The sequence below is a fragment of the Pantherophis guttatus genome, chromosome 2 (assembly GCF_059756535.1).
Source record: "Pantherophis guttatus breed Tessera chromosome 2, ASM5975653v1, whole genome shotgun sequence".
NCBI lineage: Eukaryota > Metazoa > Chordata > Lepidosauria > Squamata > Colubridae > Pantherophis > Pantherophis guttatus.
Window position 1 is genome coordinate 245,872,922 of NC_142064.1, and position 17,896 is coordinate 245,890,817.

General features: G+C 40.6%; 1 protein-coding gene and 1 long non-coding RNA gene across 2 annotated transcripts in view; one reads left to right on the plus strand and one right to left on the minus strand.

Annotated features, from left to right (window-relative positions):
* Positions 1–17,896, plus strand: part of FHIT (fragile histidine triad diadenosine triphosphatase) — a 1,529,913-nt gene that overhangs the window by 457,505 nt on the left and 1,054,512 nt on the right. The gene's annotated exons all lie outside the window — the stretch shown is intronic.
* Positions 4,458–8,559, minus strand: LOC132709711 (uncharacterized). The gene is made up of 2 exons (XR_015731682.1): positions 8,515–8,559; positions 4,458–5,102 (listed from the first exon to the last, which is right to left on the minus strand). It is a non-coding gene; the product is annotated as an uncharacterized LOC132709711 (long non-coding RNA).

Below are 17,896 nucleotides of genomic sequence, written 5' to 3' on the forward strand. Positions count from 1 at the left end.
ATGTGCGCACGCCTCCCGCCAGCCAGCTAGTCTTCATGTCTCTGCCGCGCATGAGTGGGGGCCGGAGTGCATGTGGGCACAGCACAGGCATGTGCACAGGGGGCATTGCACACGCAGGGGCACACGTACATGTGCAGGAGCCGGGGTGCATGTGCAGGGCCTGCGTGTGCATTGCATTTTGGGTGTTCGTGTGCACGCTTTGGGCACTCAGTCCAGAAAAGGTTAGCCATCACTGTTGTAGGTTATCTAGTCCAACCCCTGGCCCAAGCAGGAGAACCTACACCATTTCTGACAGATGGCAGTCCTGTCTCTTCTTGAAAGCTTCCAGTGATGAAGCTCCCACAACTTCTGAAGGCAAGCTGTTCCATTGGTTGATTGGTCTCACTGTCAGAAAATTTCTCCCTTATTTTCAGATTGAATCTCTCCTGATTCAGTTTTCATCCATTATTCCTCGTCTGGCTTTCGGGTGCTTTGGAAAATATGTTGACTCTTGTGACAGCCCCTCAAATATTGGAAGGATATTTCAAGGCAGGAGTGAGGGGTTGACATACTTGATGCCTCCACTTTCTGCTCTTCAATGAAGGCCACTCTTCCCTTGTTCTCTTTCTTGGCCTTCACCAGGAATTGCTAATACTTCAGCTGGGTTCCCAGTAACAACCTATTTATCAAGGGCTCTTTACTTGGAATTGTAAGCTGTTGGGAAGCCCTGTGAATAATTGATATCTCTTTATTACTCACTCTTGGCGCTTCTTGCATAAAGAAAAGCATTTGTCTTTTATCGTTTATTCTCATGTGTGCTGAGATGAATCTGGCTGAAGGCATGTAAAAATTAATGGCCGCAGGGACTTCCATTTCCAAATTGGTGTGGGCAAATAGGCTAGCAGGGACTGCATTTTTCATTAGCCAGACATAACAATAATTGTCACCACTAGAAACCTATTGGGCCAAAAGTGACATGCAAGGATTAGCCATTTTATTTTTCTTTAGAATTCACTTGTCTCTTCCCCACCGTGCAACCCTATCCACATAAATGCTATCTTTTATACATTGGGAAAGTCTCTGGTGATGTATTCTCATTTTTCTTGCTTCAAAGAACGTACAGTATTGTGAGTTTCTTCAATAGAGTCTGATGCATATTCAAGACTTACCTGCTACACAAGATTTGTTCAAGACTGCATGTAAAATAGGTCATTGTCAGCCTTCCATTTGTCAAGTAATTTAAATGACAAGGACAAACTGCACTTGCAATTGGTACCAATTTAACTGGCAATGCATTAGGCAGATGTAGTCATACAGCAGCCAAGGGGGCCAAGCATTGGGTTCATGTGCGGCTCCACAGTTCAATTCTGCACACATTTATTTGGGGACAAAACTGCTTCAGAAGCTGAAGTAGCCTAGCTTTGATTTGTATTTGATACTCAGTTTGGGTGGGTTAGAGCTGCAAAGACAGTTGAAAAGCTAAGTTTGACTTCAAGAGGAGGAATGGTAAAATGTAAAATATGGGAATAGAGTTATCTCAGATCTATTACCCTGTCTAGGTACTTTCTTCAAATGATTATTCTACATCAGGGGTGTCCATTCAACTTTGGCAACTTTAAGATCTGAGGACTTAAATTCCCAGAATTGTTGGCTGGAGAATTCTGGGAGTTGAAGTCCACAAATTTTAAAATTGTCAAGGTTGGACAATTCTGTTCTACATCTAATTTGGACATAGATCACTATGTCCAATGATGAAATGACACAAGTTGCTTTACTCACCTGCTTGGCCATGGTTTACTTTTCTAATCTTAAATGGCAAAACCATAATTTTGGTTTTTTGTTTGTTGTTTTTTACCACATTTTAAAGGCATTATTTTTTATTTAGCATATGGCAAATACATGGACTTATAGTAGTTCAAATGTCCACCCAGCCATTCAAGAACAGGGTAGTCTATGTTGAAAAAATCAGATGTTGAACCAATGTAAGCTCTTGATGGACATTTGGACACAATGTGGTGGATATTTTGTTAAGGAGCACCACAGTCACACTGAGGGTTAGAGACAAGACCCCACTTAAACAATGAGTCCTAGCAGACTGTTCAGAGTTGACCAATGCTGGCGAGGAAGGTAAGAACCTGGCACCTTTTGTGTATGGTTATCTACGTAACAGCCAGACTACATTTTAGAGGTAAAATTGTATTTATAATGATAATATCCAGAGATTTGCAATATCTAGTTAGAGTTCAGTCATTTGACTCCATTCCCTTTCTTCTCCTTCCATTTTCTTCATATTGAGGGATAGTTTGTGCAATTTGTTAAACCCCCCCCCCCTTTGGTATTGAAATATAGGTTGATTTCTTTGAGTCTATTGGCCACTGTGACATTCTCTAGATTTGCTAGCATGGTTTGATTAGAATTTTTACTGAATTTTCTTCTGTTGCTTCCACTATTTCTGTAGCTATTCCATCCATTTCTGCAGCCTTTTGACTTGGTAATGACTTGAGTGTTGATCTAACTTACTCTTGTGGTATTAGAGGTTGTATACAGGGGATATCTTCTAAGCTAAATTATCTGATATGCTGAGATTTCTGCTGTCCAGAGCTTCAGTATACTTCTTCCACTTTTATTTTATCTTTGAATGTGTTACTTTTTGTCCATTAGTATACCAAGATGAAGTTGGAATTTGCTTCTGAATTCAGACAGCTTTTGGAATCTTCTCTTGTTTTTTGTGTCTTGTTTCCAATCTTCAGATGGAACAGATGCTGTTCTAACACTCTTTATTATCTCTTCTAACATCTCTTTGAAATAAAGAATTTCCTTCCTGAGATCTTTCCCTTTATTGACTTTGGCTTCTCTTTCTCTCATGGCAATTTTCATCATTTGTTCTGAAATCTCGTTTGCTTTGTTCTTTTCTTGATCTTTGTCAGTCTCTTTTTACTTTGATCCTTAACAATTTTGATTTCACTGAGAATTCTTTTCTGGTTTCTTATTAATTATGTTCTGGACTTCAAAACAATTCCTGATGTTCTCCTTGAAAATTTTCCTGTGTGATTCTGATCTCTGAAGGTATAGACCAGGTGTCAGCAACCTGCGGCTCCGGAGCCACATGCAGCTCTTTGGGCTCTCTGCTGTGGCTCCCTGTTGGGTGATCCCACCACTGGCTGCCCCACCCCTTACCCTCCCCTCCCAGTCACTCCTCGCCTGGCCTGAGAAGGTAAGGGAGACGGCGGGTGATGGAGAAGTGGCTGGGGCAGAGACAGAGAGATACAGAGAAAGAGAGGTGGGGAGAGAGGGAGAGATGGGGGAGGGAGGGAGAGAGAGATGTCAAAAAGGTTTTGTGGTTCCCGGTGTTTTTTAACAACTGGTTCTCTGCCCTAATGACTGGCTGGGGGGGTCATGTGACTGGTAGAAGTGAGTAGCATTGAGTTGGCCACGCCCACCCAGGTTTTGTGGCTCCGTGTTGTTTTTTTTCTGTGGGAAACAGGTCTAAATGGCTCTTTGAGTGTTTAAGGTTGCAGACCCCTGGTATAGACATTACATACATCTGAATTTCTTTTTCCAGCCCTATTGCTACTGTACCAAATACTAGTTGTGTCATATTCCATGAATGTTGGGTTGTTTTTTCTTTATTGTTGACAATCAATTCTAAAATACAGAAACTTCAGTGTCTTCAATATCAATTCTCAACCTTGTTGCTATACCTATCATTTTCTTTATACTAAATCAAACTCATTTTATTGTAACTTTCATTACTTGAAGATCATTGAATCAGGCCCCAGCACATCTTCGCTATTATAATTTAGCTCTTCCGTCTCCTTCTATCAATAATAAAATCAATTTGATTTCTGTGTATTATGTCTGGTCATGTCCATGCATGTAGACATCGCTTTAGTTATTTGAAAACTATGTTAAGAATGAGGAGATTAGTGGATTGGCAGAATATCAGTCTCCCATTTCATTTATGTTTCTTAGGCCATACATATACTTCAAGTACATTTTATACTTAAGAACCATTAGCATTCCAGTTTTTAACACACACACACACACAGAGAGTGCATCTTGCTTGCATGTTTTGTCAATTTTAAGTTGAAGTTGATCATAAAATTTGTGGACTTTTTTTCCCTGCATCATTAGTTGGAACATAAATCTGGATAATCGCCATATAAAAGGGTTGTTTGTGAAGTCTATTTGACATTAGACTTGGTGTAGTGGTTAGAATGCAGTACTGCAGGCTACTTCTGCTGATCACTGACTGCCAGCAGTTCAATAGTTCAATTCTCACCAGCTCAAGGTTGACTCAGCTTTCCATCCTTCCAAGGTGGGTAAAACGAGGACCCAGATTGTTGGGGAAAATATGCTGACTCTGTAAACTGCTTAGACAGGGCTGTAAAGCACTGTGTAGCGTATATAACTCTAAGTGCTATTGCTATTATTCTAATTGCTATTAACTGTCAAACATGGGAAATCAGGAGTCTAGCTTCTTGAAGTGAATATATAGGTTTATTGTAAGCTTAAGCTCTCTACAAGAATCTGAACTTCTAACGGTCAAAGCAAATTGGAAGTAGGTAAGAGTCAATGGAATTCAAGTTTGGCTGGATTTAGATCTCTTGTGGGTGCACAGAGACTCGAGGCTGATGAGGCTTTTGACCTCTCCCTCAGGCTGATTCTGGTCATCTCCTCTACATCTAATCCTTGAGTGCATTATGCCTAAAGTACTATCTTTGCGATGTCCTACTGTTTAAGAAATCAATACTATTACTTCTTTGTTTTGTAATCATCTCTCTCACAGTGTCCAGTCCATTTTAATTTGCTGGTGCCTAAGAAGTCAACCTGTGGTTGGTTAATTTCATCTTTCACTCCATTAAGCTATTCCATGTTTGCTCTTTCGATGTCCCATGTTCCCACTACAATTCTTTCTTGGCAGCTTTGGATTTTCTTTTTCTGCATAGGATCTTCAGGACCTGGACAGTTTTCATTAGTCACGTCATAAACACTTTAGTACTCCAAAAGAACTTCAACTCCACAGCGTGTAAAGTACTATCTAACCTGAGAGGGTCATCATCCAGACCATGTCAGTAACTTTGTCTTGAATATTCATGTGTTTTTCTTGGCGAAATAAAAGACTGGCAAGGGGAGGAAGGGAAAGGAAATTGGTTATGCAGCTTCAGATTACATGTAAAACAGATTGCAATTTACCCTACCTATTAATCATTGTACAATATGTTGAAATCCAAGACTGCCTGAAGATGTTTGAGTTCAACAATATGTAGAGTAGAATAGAGTAGAGTAGAGTAGAGTAGAGTAGAATAGAATAGAATAGAATAGAATAGAATAGAATAGAATAGAATAGAATAGAATAGAATAGAATAGAATTCTTTATTGGCCAAGTGTGATTGGAGAAGGAATTTGTCTTTGGTGCATATGCTCTCAGTGTATATAAAGAAGAATAAAATATATTCATCAAGAATCATAAGATACAACACTTAGTGATAGTCAAGGTTACTAATAAGCAATCAAATTGTACTAGGAAACAAATAAAACAATATAAATTGTAAAGATACAAGCAACATGGCTATAGCCATAACTGGGAAGAGATAGGTACTAGGAAGGATGAGAAGAATAATAGTAATACAGTCTTAGTAAATAATTTGACAGTGTTGTGGGAATTAGTTGTTTAGCAGAGTGATGCTCAATGGTGCTGTTGAAGTGCTTATAAAGCCATTTTGAGGCCTGCTATGGATGTCTTAAGAGCTTGAAATCCTCAGATTTTAATAATCCTCTGATGCTACTTGGTCCTTTTTTTTTTTAAAGTCTTGACGTCAGAGTTGGTTTTTCTTGTTGATGAGTTATGGCAGGTTGTGGGTGGGGTGAGTGTGAGACTATTAGATTTTATTGCTGACACTTTCCTGCGGGCTCTTTCAGTGGCCTTTTATGTTATAAACAATAGTATCCTTCTGGGCTAGATACAAAGGTTGGGAACTGAGGCTATCATTTGTAGATACTTTGGTTCCTTCCTAAGTACGCAGTGGTGTTTATGGGGGTGAAGCAGTCAGACAGTTTTTCAAAGGATATTTGGGATCCAAGGTAAGCATAGACAGAGGCTCCTGAACGAGTGATGAATTGTTGTTTCATGTCATAGAGCACTTTATTGTTACTATAGCAGTTTATTTTTGATGGATTGATTTAAAATAACTATGGCTCAGAGGTGGGTTTTAGCAGGTTCTGACCAGTTCTGGAGAACCGGTAGCAGAAATTTTGAGTAGTTTGGAGAACCGGTAGTAAAAATTCTGACTGCCCCACCCCCATCTATTCTCTGCCTTCCAAGTCCCAGCTGATTAGGAGGAAATGGGGATTTTGCAATAACCTTTCCCTGGATTGGGGAAGGAATGGAGATTATGCAGTATCCTTCTCCCAGAATGGGGTGGGAATGGAGATTTTACAGTATCCTTCCCCTGCCACACCCAACAAACCACACCCACACCCACAGAACCGGTAGTAAAAAAATTTGAAACCCACCACTGCTATGGCTATACATTTGCACAGTCTTGCTGGTAAACTAATTAGAGATGTCTGAAATAATGCAAAGCACTGATAATAAATAAAGAGGCAAAGAGGAAGAGAACTAACTATCCTAAAACAAAAGTGCTCACCAAGAACCTGAATATACAGTAATTTCAAAATCAATAGATTTTGTATTGAGCAAGTCAAGATGTTAAAATATTCATGGATAGCACAACATTCATTCTTGACAAGAGATTGCATTTGCCTTTTAACCAACATTTGCAGGCTTTAAATTTTTGTGTTTCTCTGTCCTTAATAAACAACCAAGTAAGGTACACAAATTCATCTATTTTTCTCTACAACACAACTATCTTTTTTTCCAGTAAACTAATTTTGTTCTTCTTATTCTATCAGGCATTCTAACATTCACTGCAAATAATTTGGGCTCTCAGCCAAAAAAATTTGCATCATATGCATACAAATATATATATATGCTCATGTTCTTAATACATGTCAGCTACCATCACGAGTACGTTTTACGATTTATTCATAACTTCAGTAGACAATTAAGGGGGCATTGTATATTCTTGTCTTATCTCCTGCTCAATCTGAATCATTTGCTAAACAGTTTATTGGTGGTCATACGTGTTTTCATCTATAATTTATTGCTATTATTGTGTTCAGTAACCAACTTTCAAATTTATATTTGTACCAAACATAGAATACAATAGAATATTCTTTATTGGCCAAGTGTGACTGGACACACAAGGAATTTGTCTCTGGTGCATACACTCTCAGTATACATACAAGCAACAAAGTGATCAACAAAATGATAAATCATAAATCAGAAGATATAATAATAAATCAGAAGATATACCCACAAGTGATAATCATAAGATACCAATAGGACTAAGAACAGAAGGATAATAGTAATGCACTTACTACATGATTAGATATCCTTAGAAATATTAGAGTATGTTTATTATTAGAGAATATTTAATATATTAGAGAATATTTATTCTAAACATTAAACATTAATTCAACATTGAACATTAAGCATATTAAACATAATACAGAATGTTTATTTTAAACTAGAATAATCTTTATCACGTGTTTCCTCTAAACCAATGGACATAAAACCACATTTTTCATATTCTTGTTTTTTTAATGACTTGAAAATGAGTAAAAACACTTTGCTTCATAAGTTTTGCTCATTGACACTTCTTGTATTCCTTGGATCAGAATTCTGCTGAGCACCTTTAAGAAGATGACACTAGGCTGGCAGGCATAGCCAACACCCCAGAAGACAAGCTCAGGATCCAGAAAGATCTTGACAGGCTTGGGCTCTATCCAGGGGTGCGTTCTACTTTCCTTTACTACCAGTTCGCATTGTGCCCATGCACGCATGCGCGGATTGCTTCTGATGACGTCTGGGTCAGTGGGTGGAGCCTCCCGCTGGTTTTACTACCGGTTCTATAGAACCGGTCCGAACCGGGGGCAACTCACCACTGGCTCTAACCAACAACATGAAATTTAACATGGAGAAAAGCAAGGTGTTAGACCTAGGCAGGAAAAACCAAAGGTACAAGTACAGATTAGATGCAACCTTTAAGGCCTGGAGACAGAAACACATGAAGAACGGTTGAAGGTGTTGTGGAGGTTATTAAATCAATAAATCGTGAACCTCTATCTCTATGAAACTCTACTTAAACAAATGAGCCTCTGAAGCAGTCTACAGCAAATGTTTTTCTTTACACAATAAAAACATAATAATATCTATACAATCAATAAACATCACTAAGTTACTATTATAAATTATACTGTCAGCTATCTATTTATATACATATCTATTATCTCTAAACTATGCTATCTATGAATATTCTTCCTCAGAAGAAAGACCACAATATACCACAGAACTGCTCTTCAAACGGACTTCCAGACTGCTCACAGTTATATAAAGGAAGATCCTAGAATACAATACAATACTAGACAGAAGAACAAACTGAACAGCAAGGTGAAGAGCAAACTGAATACCAAACTGAAGAGCAAAGGTTTCTGTTAAAAATCACCTGTTTTACTATTAACTGTGACAGTTAGGGGATGGCCCTGGAGATTCAAACACACTAGCTGCCCTCTGATTGGTCCACGCATCTGTACATTCCAAAAGCCATCAATAGGCACAGCTATATAGAATTAATTTTTCTCTAACAGAAGGATTTAGGTTTGGCTAGTCTAGAGAAAAGAAGGACTAGGGGTGACATGATAGCAGCATTCCAGTATTTGAGGGGCTGCCACAAAGAAGCGGGTGTGAAGTTATTCTCCAAAGCACTAAAAAGCAAGACAAAGAAACAATGAATGGAAACTAATCAAGGAGAGAAGCAACTTGGAAACTTCCTAACAGTGAAGACAATTAACCAGTGGAACGGCTTGCCCTCAGAAGTAGTTGGTGCTTCATCACTGGAGGTTTTAAAGAAAAGACTGAACAACCACCTATCTGAAATGGTATAGGGTCTCCTGCTTGAGCAGGGGGTTGGACTACAAGACCTCCAAGGTCCCTTCCAGTTCTATTCTAATTGATTTGTCTGCAAGTTTTGCTGTTACAACCCTTCCTTTGTATAAGGAAACAATAACGTATTTCTTCCAGTCCTAGACACAGATCCAGTTTTTAGTATTTTCACACTGTCCAAGTAACATCGTCACCTGCAAGCCTTCCCATTTTTAAGCATTCTCAAAGCATTTACGATTTCTTTTTCATCATATTTTTCTTTGATATTCATAGTTACAGCATTCATTTCAGTTCCACCCTTTGACATATCGCTATCACACTCATACAATTCTCTAAACTACTTTGTCCAGGATTCCCTTCCTTTCATTTCATTCTAAATAATTTCATCACTTTTATTTATAATTCCATTTACTCTGCTGGAGACTCTCTGCTTAGGCTTTTTCATCTACTTCCAAAACAATTCTTTTCTTTCCATCAAAATCACTCTGCGTTTTAGCTGCTCCTTTCAGTCTGAACTATTTATGACTACATTTTTTTTGCAATTATATTTTTTTCCCCTTTATTTGCAAACAATTGACTGCTGGTCTATGTGATATGCTATAACAGGGGTCCACAACTTGTGGGCTGCGGCCTGGCTCCCAGGCAGTCAACCCCAGAGGACCGCCTGGGTTTGAGACCTGAGCTCTGTGTAACGGAGTGAGCTCCCATTATCTGACCTAGCTAGCGGGCCATGAGGGGATTGCAACCAGGCCACAGAAATGGCTGGTGGATGCATCCTCACTTCCGTGAGCAGTGGACAAGTGTGTGTGCACGCTCCATTTGCATGAGCGGTAGGCGTGCTTGCATGCCGCTCGTACAAATGGAACTGTGTGTACGTACTTATTGGTCTCACACATGGAACCATCCCCTCTCCCCCCCCCACAAAATATAGCTCAAATCATTACCATTTATTCTTCTGACATTCCAAATCAGTGTTCCATATGTCAGCCGTCAGCAGTTGAACCCACAGTTATTAGCACAGAATGCTGTTATATTCCCACCAAAGTGGTACCTATTCATCTACTCGCATTTGCAGGCTTTCGAACTGGCTCAGCGGTTAAAGATGCTGAGCTTGCCAGATGAAGAGCTGACTGCCTGGGTTTGAGACCTGAGCTCCGCACAACAGGGTGAGCTCCCATTATCTGACCTAGCTCCAGCATACCTAGCTGCATGCAGCGTTTTGTTTACTAACAATAATGCCAAGACTGGTCAGTTTTGGTTGCCACAAATGTGACTCAAGGTCATTTTCAACCCCAAGCATGCTTGCTTTTGTATACCAGCTGGGATCTCTAAAGTAGAGACTACCTTGTGAGTCACCACCCTGCTCCACGCATCCCATCAGTTAGGAGCTACATGCAACGTACTAATTCATACTCAGAATGCAGACAACAATCTCCTATGTGTAATGATTTCATTGTCTAATGTGGGTAATGTGCAGTCTGGTGTTTATTGATCCTAAAAGCATTTTGCTTATTGTACACAACAAAAATATATATATACTTTCTGTGAAAGAACAAAACCACTGCCCCTACCCCCATGTGCAATGCTACACTGTTCTCCTTCTTCATCTGATGGATTCATAAGTAGTTGGTAATGGCTTCAGCAGCAGGGAAGTCTGTCTAATCAGGGAGAGGAAATGAAAGGAGGTAAACATTATTGTGAAACTGGGAGGTGGGAAGGCTGGGGTGTATAATTGCAATGGACATTTCTCTTTCTACCATCAAATTTATGTAACAGTAAAAGTAACAGAGTTGGAAGGGACCTTAGAGGTCATCTAGTCCAACCCCCCCCCCCTGCTCAGGCAGGAGACCTATACGAGGGATTGAACCACCGACCTTTCTGATCAACAAGCTCAGCGTCTTAGCCACTGAGCAACTTAGGGAGCCGCTGCAATGTATGCAGATCGGTAAGAAGAGCTTTCTCTGAGTCATAATTTAGGAGGAACCATGTGTTGTGAAAAGCAGGAATGAAAAAAAAAACGGTGATGGATATTTAATGAGACTCTTATTCTAGCACAGTTGTCCAGTCAAAACCAGTGGATTGAACTGGATCCAACCAGGGGGGAAAAATTGGGGAAGAAAAACCACAGTATTAAACTTTGCTACTTGCTTATGATATACGTTGTAGTGTCAAATTCTAATTGTTTTTCCCAAGTAAATAATTATAGTTACAATTAGGAAAACTGGTTTGGGACAAAGTATTAACACAAGAGCTTTGTTACATTAATTTGCTAATGAGGCTTTCAGCAAGCTTCAGAGTAGGCTACTCAGGTTAGTGTCCTTCACTAGTCCTGTGCACTATCCCTTCACACCAGGGGTGAAATCCTGCAGGTTCTGACAGGTTCTGGAGAACCAGTAACGGAAATTTTGACCAGTTCGGAGAACCGGTAGTGGAAATTTTGAATAGTTTGAAGAACTGGCAAATACCACCTCTGGCTGGCCCCAGAGTAGGGTGGGAAGGGAAATTTTGCAGTATCCTTCCCCTGTCATGCCCACCAAGCCACGCCCACCAAGCCACACCACACCCACCAAGCCACACCCACAGAACCGGTAGTAAAAAAAATTGGATTTCACCACTGCTTCACACATTGTAGGTGTCCTTCTCCAAACACATCTAGAAAGCATCAGGTTGAGAATGGTCTTTCTAGACAATGTTTTTCATTGTCTTGCATGGGGTTGATCAATTTTATATTGTAGGAAGGTATCAGTGGGACAGAAATTACTTTGTCCCATAAACTGACCTTGTTATGAGAAGCTGAAATGCATAATAGAATTGGTGCATCCTATGACTAAGTGCTTAGGCATCAAAGTGGCTCTTTTGATGTGTGAAATTATGTTCTGTGAAAATGGGATTCAGGAATCATGTGCCCAGTTGTGTTGTTATGCTATATACAAAGTTTACACAAGTTGAAGTGGCCATTCAGAACATGTATAACAGTAGATAACAAGCTAGATAAGGCCATGTAGGCTATCTCTATTTCAGAGGGGAAGCAGTTGGTGTTTCATCCTATGCACATCTCTCTAAAGGTATGATGGACTGTGTACCTACAGAAGCAGTGGAGGAGACCTTTGGCAACACAGTTTTCTCAGAAAGAGGGCCAGAATAAGAGACTGCACAGTCCTGAGCTGGATAGGGGAGGATGGAAGATGTTCAGGGTAGACCCACCCTAGAATATTTCAGGATACATTTAGTAAATTAGAAGGTTATAGCTTTCGTTTGGCAAGATTCTGTCTATTAGGTGCAAGCAAATAAAGGATTGAATTCAAGTGGATCGTGCTGTCTCATCTCTGGTCTTGGGCCAGTAGTGGGTTTCAAAACCTGGTGCTACCGGTTTGCTATCGGTAGTGCGCGGGTGCGCGCATGCGCTTTGCGAGTGTGCGGCGCTTCTGCGCATGCACAGATTGTTTTTGATGATGTCTGGGCGGGTGGGCGGAGCCTCCTGCCTCCACCACTATCAGTTCGCCTGAACCAGAGCGAACCGGGAGCAACCCACCACTGTCTTGGGCCTGTCAAAAGTTGAGAAAGATGTAATAAGATCTGCACTGTAATATACCAGTTGGCTTCTAGGTATAGATCAAAGTTTTGGTTATTACCCATGAAGCCCTTTGGGGCCTAGGGCCTGTTTGGTAGAGGGATCACTTGACTCTGAATATTTCTGTCTCTCTGATAAGGACTGGCAAGGTTTACACACTGTAGAGCCTGTCAATTAAACAATGTCCTCTTGTACGGTGTCTTCTCTATGGTCTACTTCTCCCTTCCCCCACTTTTAAAAAAACTGCATGCTGCCCAGAGTTATTGAGGAGTTTGGGGAAGCCTCAAAATTGAGTAAATAAATCTAACACCCCTCCCAAACCCCAGGTAATAAATTTCTTACATGTAGACAGTAGTAGAAATTTATCACTACTTTTAGAACGGCTATTCCTTGCAGCACTTGTAATTGTAAGAACAATTAAATTGTAAGAACAATTAAAACTCGGACCAAACGTTTTCCGAATAGTTTTTAACCCAGAGCTATAATTGCACTCAACAATGAACTAAAGGGCCACCATCAGTGAGCTGTTGGACAGCATTACTTGGTCTACTGTATGGATGTTTAGGTGGTTTAGGGATGGGGAATTGTGGTGGGTGGGGGGTTGTTTGGGGATTGTTATGCATGTTGGATCTGGCCTTTGGGTGTTAAGTGAATTTCGTTGTATGGGTATACTGTGTATACATGTACAATGACAATAAAGTTATTTTTATTAATTCAGCAATCGTTTGAGATTCACCCTTCTCTCTGATTGTAGCTTAATATCAGAATTAGGTTGTTGTTTGTGATACTTTTTATCAGGAAGGATAACACTTGGCTGAGCCCTGCCTTCACAAGTTGTGAAGGGTTAGGGTTAGGTAACTACTATCACATGTGGTGGACCTGCCCAAAGGCAAAACAATACTGGCAAATGATTAGAACACAAATAGAAGAAATTGCACAATGAAGAATAGAAATGAGGCCAGAAACCTTTCTACTAGGTATAATAAATGGACAATATGAAAAGGAAATAAAGTATTTAATCATTCATATAATAACAGCAGCACGAATAATTTTTGCACAAAATTGGAAGAGTAATGATATATCAACAGAAGATAGAATAATTAGTAAAATCATGGAATGTGCAGAAATGGACAGACTCACAAAAGAATTACAAGAAAAAGAGGAACATGACTATTATCTAGTATGGGAAAAGTGGTAGGGATAGGAACACAAACCACTAATGCAGGTTAACAGTGAACTACAAAGATAGATATAAGAGAATAAACCAAAACAAGGAGGAGTCAAAAGCACAAATAAGAGCATAGACTACAGTTGCGACAACTTTGATAAGATGTATATTGAATTTTTGTTTACCTGTTCTGTATGTTTTGTTGTTACATGTTTTGTTTTGTTTGTATTTTTAAATAAATAAAATTTAATATTAAAAAAAATGAGTAAAACGAGCTTGCCTTTTCTTCCTCTGTAGTAAATTTGTAATCCATGGGCTGGAAGCCAGGAAAGGAGTCAGCCTTCCTAGTGAAAAAACAAGGAGAAATAGCCCATTGTTGCTGGAAAGAGTATCCAAATTTCTGCTTTATCATTTTTTTTGCTACATTCCAAAAACCTTGATTTCCCCCCACCCTCTTCTGAGAGTGTGTTACTTGGGCATCTGCAGTGCAATTATAATTTGCATTTGAGCCAGATGATCAAATGAACCAGGTGTGTGGGATTCCAGCCACCTCCACAGCTGTCCATTCCACCTTGTGTTCCCCCCTTTCTCTCCCTCCCCCCCCTCTCTCTCAATGTGAGGATGGAATGTGTTGGAACATCTCCATGTCTAGTTGTGCATTCTAACCAAATACTCCGCTGTACATTTTATCAGAGCAGTCCTATGTCATTTCTGGAAAGGAGATGAATTTTTACTCTGTTATCGGCATTAGTAATTGGCATCCAGGATTCTCCTTTCCCTCTCCATTACAAGTGATCACGAAAGAAAAGTAAAATAAAATATAGGTGCCACTGATGCTGTGGATTTAATAGAGAGGGTAATATTTGCTTGGACAAACACCTATCATGCAGCTATATCATTTTGGAGCCGGAATTTAATGATCTTATGATGTCCCCTTTAGATACATATTTGAATAACTTGCTGCGGCATCTCCAATTCATCTTTTTTTTTCTTCTTCTTCTCCTCATTACTATTCCTCGGCTTTTACAACTGTCTCACTACCACCGGTGCATTAGAACAGGATGTCTTGCTGGCCCTCTGAGAATATGCACTCGCAAATCATGGCTGTAAGATGAAAACAATGGTTGGTTTAGGGGTAGCGATATTCAGTGCATTTATCTTGCACTAAACAATGTCTTCTTAAATAAAAATTATTTACAATTGTAACTACGGACAATTCGTGCAGATCCACTTAGCACCACTAGATTTTTTTTTTAAAGGAAAAATGGAAAAGTTGCAGAGCCATAGCATCAATTCCACTGGACTTTAGACTGTCATTGAACCAAGATTCAGAAGGTCACTGTCAATTGCTCCTCCCTGGGTGGCTACCTGTAGCTACCTTACTTCTAGCAAGGTAATCCGAAGAGGCACACTCAGAACAATTAACTTTACGGTAAGGCTAAATTAGCAATAGCAATAGCACGTAGACTAATATACTGCTTCATACTGCTTTACAGCCCTGTCTAAGCAGTTTTCCAGAGTCAGCCTATTGTCCCCAACAATCTAGTCCAATCGTTCCAAAAGTCCGAGCGTGTGAGCAGTATTGTGCTCGCGCGTGCCAGCATCCATAATGCAATGCACACCTCATTTGCGTATTTATTTATTTATTTATTTATTTATTTATTTATTTATTTATTTATTTATTTATTTATTGAATTTTTATACCGCCCTTCTCCCGAAGGACTCAGGGTGGTGAACAGCCAGGATTAAAATACATACAATATGAAAATTAAAATAATTTAAAAAATAATTAAATCAATGTATGTGCACATGACCCTTCCCACACTCCCCCTGTGTACGCACCTCACACTGTGCATGTGTGCACCCCCCATGCATGCGCCCCCACTTCTTACCGGAGGACAACCAAATACCGGCCCATTCCCTGGCGAGACAACTGTTCCCCAACCGGCGGCAGCGCTTTCGACCTCGGCAGCACAATGCGCTGGCCGGGGAAGCTCCAAACGCACAGCCTTGCCTGGGCTCCTTCCTGCTGGGTGCTAGGTGCTGTGCTTCCCAGAAAGCCCTCTGCGCCTTTGCTGCCTTGGTCGGAGCCTGATTCGGGGAAGAGCAGAGGTCAGGACTTGGTTAGCGAAGCAGGCGCTGTGCAGGGGCCGTAAGGCAAGGCGCTGCCACTCAAAAACACTGTTGCTGCCATCTCTGCTGCCTGGAGACCTCCCCAAATCCAAAAATGGGGCGTGCAGAGGCAAAACAAGAGCATCATAGTTTCAGGTGCTGCATAGGGGGTGTAAGGCAAAGTGGCTAGCCACTCTGCCTGCCCCTTCTTCAGACGACCCAGGTGGAGGGCGGTTGGCTTCTGCTCCTGGATGCAGAGAAGGAGGAGGAAGGAGCACGGGTCTGCAATATGCACCGGAGAACCATGGAGGAAAGTGTTTTCGAGCGGCGGCAGCAGCCGCACTCCCTGTTTTTGGATTCGGGGAAGGGATTGCAGTGCTGCTGCCCGAAAACGCTTTCCTCCATGGTTCTCCGGTGCACATTGCAGAGCCGTGCACCTTCCTCCTCCTTCTCCGCAGACTCACTTTCTCTTTCCTCCTGGCCAGATCCGCTGCCTGAAACGCAATGCACTTTTTTGATTCGGGGAGGGGATCACAGCGCTGCCGCCCGAAAACCCACAGCCACAGCTGTGATCGTCAGAGCCTTTTTTTTTTACTTTAAAAAGTACTTTTAAAAGTAAAAAAGAGAGGCTCTGACAATCGTGTGCCACAGCTGTGATCGTCAGAGCCCTTTTTTAACCTTTTAAAAGCATCTTTTTACAACCTATTCACCCAAATACGTTGTAAAAAAAATGCTTTAAAAAAGTAAAAAAAAAAAAAGTTGGCTACACCCTCCCAGTCACATTACCCCACCACCACCAAGCCACGCCCACAGAACCGGTAGTAACAAATTTTACATTTCACCACTGTCTGAATCTATTTTCAATGAAGCACTAGAAAACATTGATGCTGGTGGTGTAAACGGTGTTCTGATCAACAATTTAAGATATCCTGATGACACAGTTCTGCTTGCCAGTAAGCTTGAAGACTTTCAGTTACTCATCAACAGAGTCACAGAAATATCTGAAAAATACAGCTTGAAGCTTAACATCTCAAAAACCAAGATCATGGTCGTCAGAAAACAACCCATTAATTTACCACAGATAACTTCGGAAGGAATACCACTAGAAAAAGTTGAAAGGATCACGTACCTCAGTTCTAATTTACATGAAAGCTGGAACATGATCAGTGCAGTAAAGATAAGGATAGAGAAAGCTCGAACAGCACTCTTCAAAATGAAAAAGGTCTTCTGCAGTCACGACATAAGCCTAAGATTGAAAATAAGGCTTGTCAGACACTACACCTTTTTCTATCCTGCTCTATGGGGTAGAGAGTTGGTCTCTGACAGAAAGCCACTTGAAGAGACTAGAAGCATTTGAAATGTGGATTTAGAGGTGGCTGTTACATATAAGTTGAGCTGACAAAATCAGGAATGAGGAGGTGATAAGACACCTGGGAAAGCCAAGGGAAATCATCAAAACCATAAAAAAGCGAAAGTTAGAATATTTTGGACATGTGATGCAACACCCAGAAAAATATGGCATACCTCACTTAATCCTCCACAGAAAGATTGAAGGCAAACGAGGTCCAAGCAGAAGAAGAACATCATGGCTTCAAAATCTAAGGGACTGGTTTGGACAAAACTCAGCAGCACTTTTTCGTGTGGCTGTTGATAAAAATAGGATCGCCAACATGATCGCCAACATCCAATGACGGATATGGCACAAGAAGGAGAAGTGATGGAGCATCCACAACATCTGAAGGCAAGCCATTCCACTGATGGATTGTTCTCACTGTCAGGAAATTTCTCCTTAGTTCTAGGTTGGTTCTCTCCTTGATTAATTTCCATCCATTGCTTCTTGTCATGTCTTCAGGTGCTTTAGAAAATAGGTTGACTCCCCTCTTCTTTGTGACAACTCCTCAAAGTTTGGAACACTGCTATCATGTCACCCCAGTTAGGTGTTCTGCCCCAGTTCCGGATTTCCGAGGATATTGACACACACCAACGGTCCTTATCAAATTTATTAAGTAGCAAGAATAAACAAGACTGGCAAAGGTTGGCAACCAGCCCAGAAAACAAG